We start from the raw sequence: 9,308 nt of genomic DNA, 5'->3' as shown, positions 1-9,308 counted from the left end.
ATTTGCGGCCTATTCCGGTTCCAAAGGCTCATTTGCCAAAGTTAGTAGAGCTACTAAATGAGAAAATCAAAATGGGAATCTTGGAGCCTTCTTGTGCTCCATACTCAAACAGGTGGTTCACAGTTCCGAAGAAGAATGGTTCTCTACGCTTCATCCAAGATATGCAACCAGTGAACAAGGTGACAATTAGAAATGTAGGTACAGGTCCAATTGTGGATGAGTTTGCAGAGGCATTTGCAGGGAGGGCAATCTACTCAATGGGGGATCTCTACTCAGGGTATGATCAATTTCAGCTTGCAATCGAAAGCAAAGACTTGACAACCATGAGGACACCTTTGAGTTTGGTAAGGATGTGTACCTTGCCACAGGGAGCAACCAACTCGGTTGCACATATGATGAATGGGATGAATAAGGTCTTACGTGACTTTATTCCTCAAATCACAATGCCTTTCATTGATAATTTGCCTATCAAAGGATGTGAAGAAAGTGACAAAGATGAAGCTTTGGATCTCAAGGGATGTCGCAGGTTTGTGGTAAATCACATAAATTATTTTGATAAAATTTTGTCTAGGTTGGAAGAAGTGAATCTTACATTGTCAGGGAAAAAGTCTATATTTGGTGTCAATGAAGTGCTTATTGTGGGGCACATGTGTGGGCCATATGGTAGGAAACCTTGTCCAACAAAGGTAGATGCCATCCAAAGAATGAAAGAAACGTGCATTAGCATCACTGAGGTTAGAAGGTTTCTGGGAGCATGTGTCTTCTATGTTATTTGGATTCCACATTATGCACATGTAGTTGATCCTCTTTACCAGCTGCTTAGAAAGAATCAGAAGTTTAAATGGACAGAAGCACATGTAAAATCCATGAAAAAGCTAAAGGAGTTGCTCCAGTCAGCAACAACTTTGAGAAAGGTAGACTATGAGTGTCAAAGGCCAGTAATTGTGACAGTAGATACCAGTTCTACAGGGATTGGATGGGCAATAGGGCAAGATGACAAAGAAGGACACAGGTATGTGGTAAGATTTGGAGCAAAGGTGCTAAGTGCTCGCCAAAGAAACTATCCACAGATAAAGAGAGAGTTATGGGGTATGGTTACAGCCTTGAAAAGTGGGAAAGAGTACTTAATTGGTGCATGTGTGGTTGTAGAAACAGATTGTCTACCACTTCTTGGGATGATTACAAGCTGCTCAACTCCAGACATTGCTATGTTGCAATGGATTGCCTACATTAAGTCCTTAAATCCTGAGTTTAAGGACATTGCAGGTAAAGACAATACAGTGGCAGATATGCTATCAAGGGCAAGGTATGAAGATGAGTCACAAATGATTGACGAGGGAGATGATGTAGGCACAAAGTTCTATTCTATCTCTCATGTCAAAGGTAACAATGTCTGCATGACTAATCTATTTGAATCATTCTTGAAAGAGCTTTATGAAGGTGATTGGCTTCTTATTGGAAGCTACTTGAGTACTCTAACAAAACAGGATGATTGGTCTGAACAAGAATTCAAGAGGATACGCAGGAAAGCATATGGGTACTTTTTGAGGGATGGTTACTTGTGGAAGCATCCTAAACAAAAGGCTGCTACACCACAACGGGTTATATGTAAAAAAGAGACTCAAGTAAAGCTCATGCAAGAGTTTCATGAGAGTCTATGGGCTGGACATAAGGGTGTGTGGGCAACCTTCTCCAAGTTGAAAGAAAAATATTGGTGGAAAGGTATGTATAAAGATGTATCTCAATTTGTAGAGTCATGTGTAACTTGTCAAATGTATTCAAATGTCCGACATCGTGATGGATTGCACCCTACATATCCACTAGCCATGCACTATAAATGGGTTGTGGATCTAGTCACAATGCCTTTAGGACTCTGGCAGATGAGATACTTGGAAGACCTAACTAATCAGGTTGAAGGAAGAGCATTAAGAGCTAAAACCACAGAAGTTGTGTGCAAATTTCTTCTTGATGAGGTGATTTACCGTTATGGTTGTGTGGGAAAAATCACTACAGATAGAGGTGAACTGGATGCCGAAGAAGAAAGGGAGTTCTTTTCTAGATTAGGAATCAAGATTTCTCTTACTACAGCTTACAACCCTGAAGGCAATGGAAAGAGTGAAAGAGTTACCATATGCTTTATGGGCTGATCGTACAACACATAGCTCAGTAATTGGCTACATACCTGCGGAGCTAATGTATGGTCAAAAGCCAGTGATGCCGATTGAAGATACAATTCCCACATGGAATGTACTACCTTGGCAAGAGGGGCTTAGCAGGGAAGATCTCCTTGCATTGCGTATAAGGCAGCTAGAGAGAAGACCTGGAGACATTGAAGCTGCAAAAGAACGACTAAAAAATGAAAGGTTGAAAAACAAGGACTACTTTGATAAGCGACATCGACTCACGAGCAAAGCAATTGACAAAGGTGACTGGGTTTTGGTGTATGATAGTAGCCTTGATAACCAGCACACAATCATGCGTAAGTTTTCAAAAAGATGGTTTGGACCGTACGTTGTAATGCATGTGCAATGCTGAACTAGATGGTACAGAAGTAAACATCAAAATGTTTAAGAGAAGAGGAGACAATGATCCAGAAGATGTTGATGAGGAAGAAGAGCAAACCACAGGTAAAGATCAAAGTGAAGATGAAGCTTTGGAATCATCCAATGAAGAAGAAAGCAAGGAAGATGTACAAGAGGGCTGATCTTACAAAAAAATAATGTGGCACATACCGGAGGATGTGCAGGTTTAGAGGGGGTGATGTCGTGCTGTGACACGTACATAGTGGGAACGCATGCTACAAGATCTATCTTGTAACTTTTTAGATACATAATTATCTTTCCTATAATGTACATATGCATATTTAAGTATAATAATAAGCCTTCTATCTCATCCTATTATTTTTATCAAGGGTATCCTATCCTTACTTTACTATCAGAAAATACTATGGGAAAAACTCAAGCATTCAAGCCATAGATGAGAGGAATTCTTGAGGGAGTGAGTAGTAATGCCTAATTGTACTTAGCCATTAACATAAGCCCAAGCCTACACTTTCTCCTAGAGGGAGACTAGCCATTCTTGCAACAAGCTAACCTTGGAAGATCAACTCTAATCAAAGAAGGTCTTACACTTGGTGTATCAATCAAAGTGGAATTATCCACTCTTCTTCTCTCTCCATCAATAATGGTGCCGAAGGGTTTGTCAAGTGAGATGTGTTCTACATTGATGTTTTCTTGATTTCTTGTTGTTTTCTTTTTCATCTCTAATCCAACACACACACACACACACACATATATATATATATATATATATATATATATATATATATATATATATATATATATATATATATATATATGTATGTATCTAATCTCATCTCCTTAAGCAAACCTATCTCTCTCATTCTTAGTAATTCATCCTCTGTGCAAATTCTAGGTTCTCTTTTCTACAGGTACATCTCTCCCCGCAGTATCCTTATTGCCTACGGGCAAGAATAGGGCTTGGGAGGGAAACTTCTCATCTCTTCACTTCTCTCATATCTACATTTCTCACATACTATCCTAAATGAATAATCCACATGTTGATCATTTCTATCGCTTTCACTCTGTACGATCTATTAGAATTAACGTATGGATTAGCCGTAAAATACACTTTTAAAAACGTATAGTGTTTCTCTTTGGCCCAGAAAGGCTTAATGATATACTGCTATCACCGGATCCCATCATACTACCTCTCATAGACTATAACTTTTCTTTTGACGTAAGCGTAGTTATCTTGCTATGAACCAAGAGGATTTGTACACACAATTAATCCCAATCACTAAACAAAATATATACATTATGGTAAGCACAAAACTACAATTCCAAAGAACAATTCGTAGCCTATTTGGTCAGCCAAGATTGAATGCCATTAACTCATCTATTAACCCTTTCATATTACCCATGATACGATATGACCATAGCCTTGATGTTTTCATTTTCGTATTGTTTTGACATTCTCTTTTGTGTTCTTTCTTTGTGTGTGTGAGTGCAAGAGAGAAAGAGTGAGTCTTCTTTGATTGCACTTCTTTCCAAACCCTAGTCTTCATGGCATCTATGGTTTAACTCCTTCATATAGATTTTGTTGAGTTCTCTCACAAACTCTCACAGCCATAAGCCCGATGCTTTCCTGGCAAGACCGCAAATTTCTCGACAGCGTATCATCCACAAACGGATAGCCAAAGTGAAATAGCTAACCTAACCATTCTCGATCTACTAAAAGCCTATGTAACGGAAGTAGATCAAAGATCCCAATGGGAGAAGTACTTATCCTTAGTGGAGTATGCTTACAATAACACTGTACATACTTCCACGGGAAAAGCACCTTTCGAGGTAATTGAGGGAAGATCTTCGCTGCAGATGAGTATAGCCGAGACCTACAAGAATATTTTCAAAAGATTAAGGATGCTATCTCTATCTCATAGCAAAGGCAAAAGGCTGCTGCTGACAAGCACAGAAGAGCCCAAGCCTTTAAAGAAAACGATTGGGTCTTGTTAAAGTTTCCCAAGGGTCGATTAAGGCACACGACGGACAAGAATCCTACGAGCCACCAAAAGTACTATGCTAAGCTAGCAAAAAGGTACTATGGTCCCTTCCAGATTCTTAGGCCAATCAATGAGATGGCCTATCAACTCAAGTTGCCCAATCATGGGCTCATACACAATGCTTTCCACGTGAGCCTATTAAAGCCTTACAAAGGAGAGCCACCTCAAGAACCAACTATTGAAGACCCACCGGAGATTGAGGACCAAGAGGAAGTGTTGCAGCCCGAGTCCATTCTCCGACATGAAGACAAGGTACTAAGAGGCGGTAAGACTATCCAATGATATCTTATTAAGTTTAAGAATTATCCTTTTGAAGATGCTAGATGGATGCAAGGCATACAATTAAAGGATAACCTAAACCTTGTCAATGCTTACAATGCTTCCCAACAGTAAGCAAATGTACAAAATGTTAAAAATGAATAAAGTTTTTGTCTTATAAGACTCTCTTTTTCTTTATTGTGCACAAAAATGAAGTAGTATGCACGCTTAGATTAAGTTTGCGGAGACGACGTCTCCCAAACACCAAGTAGAGCTTGTCACTCTACTATGGAAGATTGATAGGACTAATGTGCAGACATGCTTGCGACAGCCTAAGGCTCTCAAGCGCCAAATGGACTAGTCATCCATTGTGGAATGATGTCGTAGGGTAACATAGGGATCCTCTACCCGCTAAGAAAAGGACTCATGAATATGTTTTATCTTCTCTACACCATAGTCGAGGACGACTATGATTTCAAGAGCGAGGTAATGTCATAATAATCAATATCTAATTCTCCTAAATGATTTTCTCATATTAAACTGATCATTTAATGTGGGGAAGTGCCAGGGGAGAAAAAGCTAGAATATTGGTTAAGCTAGCAGACCGGCCACAATAGGGATCCAAAGGAGGGAAAATAGGGATCCAAAAGGGGGGTCCATTTGCAAAAGAGCCATGTGCAAGAATGGGCTAAAAAGACCCTAAGTTCAGCCCATTAAGACTTCCAAAATGCTAAGGTTCCAAAATTCAAAGGTTGTGTCCAAAGGTCAACCCTAGGGAAATTGGATGCTTTGTGTGTGACCAAAAAAGTCTTTGCATATCCCTACATGGGAGGGGGCGAGCCTTGGGTGTAGGGGATGAGAGAGAAATTCACACACACACACACGCTGTTGGAATTAGGGTTGCAGAGAAACACACACAGCTTGGAGAAGACGAAGGAAGCTCAAGGCACACAATAGAGAGTGTATTCCTTAGTGTGCAATGGAAAGATAGATAGCCCTAGAGTGATGGGCGTATATACAATGCACGGGGGAAAAAACCTCCTAAAGAGGGAAAAAATGCCCCGGCGGTCCTAGTGTGTTCACACACATCACTACCACATGTATATGGTAACAAATCCCCCCTGGAGTGATGCGGTGAACGAGAGCTGGCACATGAGTAAAGGGAAGTGCCATGCCCTGAGGACAGGATCAGTCCACAAAGGGGAGTAAGCCCAAAGCTTTGCGGAAAGCTTCAAGCTTCTCACGAGACAATGCCTTTGTGAAAAGATCTGCAAGGTTGTCCTGTGTTGGCACATAAGCCAAGCTGATCTCTCCTGCTGAGAGCCTCTCCCTGACATAGTGGTAATGCACCTCAATGTGCTTTGTGCGAGCATGAAAAACTGGGTTCCTCGCAACTGCCAATGCGCTCTGACTGTCAGTGTAGATAGTGTTGGCAGTGTCCTGTCCAACACCCAAGTCAGCCATAAGGCGTCTGAGCCATACACACTCAACCGTAGTTGTGAAGACTGCCCTGTACTCAGCCTCACAACTCGAAGTGGCCACAGTAGGTTGCTTCTTGCTCAACCATGATATACATGAACTGCCAAGCATGAAACAAAAACCACTTGTGGACACTCGCGTGTCAAAACAACCAGCCCAATCTGAGTCCGAAAAAGCATGTAAGTCTGGCGGCAATGATCCCCCCTTGGGATAAAACAAGCCAAGATGTAAAGTGCCACTAAGGTAGCGGAAAATCCTCTTGACAGCCTGCCAATGCTTAGACCCTGGGCTATGCATAAATCTGCTGACGTGCGAGACTGCAAACTGAATATCTGGCCTCGTGTTGCATACATAAATGAGGCAGCCAACAGCAGTTTGGTAAAGAGTGACATCAGCAGGATCGCCAGCATCATGTAGACTCAACTTCAAACCTGTTTCCATGGGAGTGGCAATAGGTTTGCAATCCTCAAGTCCAAACTTACATAGCAATGTCTCTATGTAACTTTTCTGACACAAGGCAATACCACCATCACACTGCTTAAACTGTATACCCAAGTAATGATGCAACAGCCCCAAATCTTTCATCTTGAAAGTAGCATTCAAATCAGCCTTAAATTCAGCAATATGTCTCTCATTTGGTCCAGTGATCAGCAAATCATCAACATAAAGAACCACAATGAGAAATACATCATCCTCACGCTTTACATACAATGTGCTTTCTGTTGGACTGTTACGAAAGCCTCGTTTAACCAAATGAGTGTCAGCTTTCTCATACCAAGCACGAGGAGATTGCTTCAACCCATACAAAGCCTTCTTACATTTGCACACTTTGTCCTCTTGTCCTTTTATGACAAAACCGCGAGGCTGCGTTACATAAACTTCCTCAAATATGTCACCATTCAAGAAAGCAGTAACAATGTCTGATTGATGTACATCCCAACCAAAATGAGCTGCCAATGCACATAGAAAACGCACAGTAGTCATACGACAAGTGGGAGCAAAAGTCTCTTCATAATCTATGCCTTTTTGTTGTGCATAACCCTTTGCAACAAGTCGAGCCTTATGGCGATCGATCTCACCATCCGGCTTGCGTTTCAACTTGTAAACCCACTTCGTACCAATGGCCTTTTTGCCAGGAGGCAAATCACATAAAGTCCATGTGTCATTCTCTATAAGTGCATCATATTCTGATTTCATGGCAGCAATCCAATTTTCTGAATTCTGTGCTTCATCAAAAGACAGAGGCTCCTCAACATCATGTAAACTAGACACAGCCAAAGCATAACAATCTGATGCATAAGATGCATGGCGAGAGCCTGAACGAGTACGACTAGATAAAGGTGCATCCAATTTACTGTCACGCAAAGTGTGCACCAGCCATTTTGGCATACCTCTAACCTGCTCATTTTCAGCCCTTTCCTCATCAAGTACATCATGTACATCTGCATCAGTAATAGGCTGTTCTAAAACATTTTCAGAAACCCCCATAGGCTGTACATTTGCCTCATTGGAACTTACATTCGTATTTCCACCACTGAAAAGAGGCAACAAAGTGTCATAAATGTCCTGTGAGCTTACATTACTGTCTCTAGTACATGACAGCAAGGGTTGAACAGAATCTTCCACAAACACTACATCCCGTGAAACCAAAATACGTTTTGTTTGCGGATGATACAACCTGTAACCTTTGCTTTCAGCACTATAACCAACAAAAATACATTTGACAGCCTTATCATCCAATTTTCTGCGCTGCACTTGTGGCATCAAAGCATATGCCAAACATCCAAAAACACGCATGTGCTCAATAGAAGGTTTTCTATCATGCCATGCTTCATATGGAGTAATAGACTGCAAAGCTTTCGTAGGACACCTGTTAAGTACATAAGTGGCACACATGATGGCCTCAAGCCAAAAAGAATGCGGCAAAGCTTGACTTTTGACCATACATCGTGCCATTTCCGTTAGTGACCTGTTTTTCCTCTCAGCAACACCATTTTGCTGAGGTGTATAAGGCACTGTACATTGGTGTTTTATCCCACGACTAACCAGAAATGCATTAAATTCATGAGACATATACTCCCCCCCTCGATCGGAACGGAGGGTGCCCATAGTACATTTTGAGACATTTTCAGCCATAGCCAAAAATTGTTTGAAGCACATAAAAACTTCGGACTTTGCTTTAAGCGGAAATACCCATGCATGCCTGGAGTAATCATCAATGAAAGTCACGAAGTACAGGTAATTGCCCAAGGACGGAGTTTGCATGGGCCCACAAACATCACTATGCACAAGCTGCAACCTGCATGTGGCCCTAACTGAACCATCCTTTGGAAACTTAGAACGCTGCATTTTACCCAGAATACAGCCTTCACAAACATGTTTGATAGGTGCTTCAAGAGGCGGCAAAGAAGCAACCATATCAGATTTCTGCAAACGCAGCAAACTGGCAAAATTCAGATGACCAAAACGTGCATGCCAAAGTTTTGCATCTGAAATAGCCCTTGAATCTGCAACAGCATTTGCAAAATTTTGTCCACACTTGTCATACAAAGTGAGCTTATACAGCCCACGGCACAAAAGCCCAGATGCAACAATTTCATCACCAAAACTGAGATCATGAACTGTACATCTGTCATCCACAAATTTGACTACAAGTCCAAGTCTAGCAAGTGCGGATACAGACAATAGATTCTTCTTGATCCCAGGTACATAAAGTGCATCAACAAGTGTGAAGGAACTGCCATTAGCAGCAGTGAGCACAATCTTTCCAACTCCCTGAACTGGATAAGAGGCGTTGTTGGCACAAGTGACTGAATTCCCATGAGGGACAGACTCGAGAGAGGTAAACAATTCACGATGTGAGGTAATGTGCTTTGTAGCACCACTATCGAAATACCACACATGTGAATCTGCAGCAACTGACAAGCATGCATCATGGACAGCAGGATTGTAAGTGCACTCTGCGCTAAAAGCCCATTCTGCATCAACA

The sequence above is a fragment of the Adiantum capillus-veneris genome, chromosome 12 (genome assembly GCF_014529385.1).
Source record: "Adiantum capillus-veneris isolate H3 chromosome 12, ASM1452938v2, whole genome shotgun sequence".
Lineage (NCBI taxonomy): Eukaryota > Viridiplantae > Streptophyta > Polypodiopsida > Polypodiales > Pteridaceae > Adiantum > Adiantum capillus-veneris.
The sequence above is the reverse complement of the archived record's forward strand: the minus strand, read 5'-3'. Positions refer to the sequence as shown.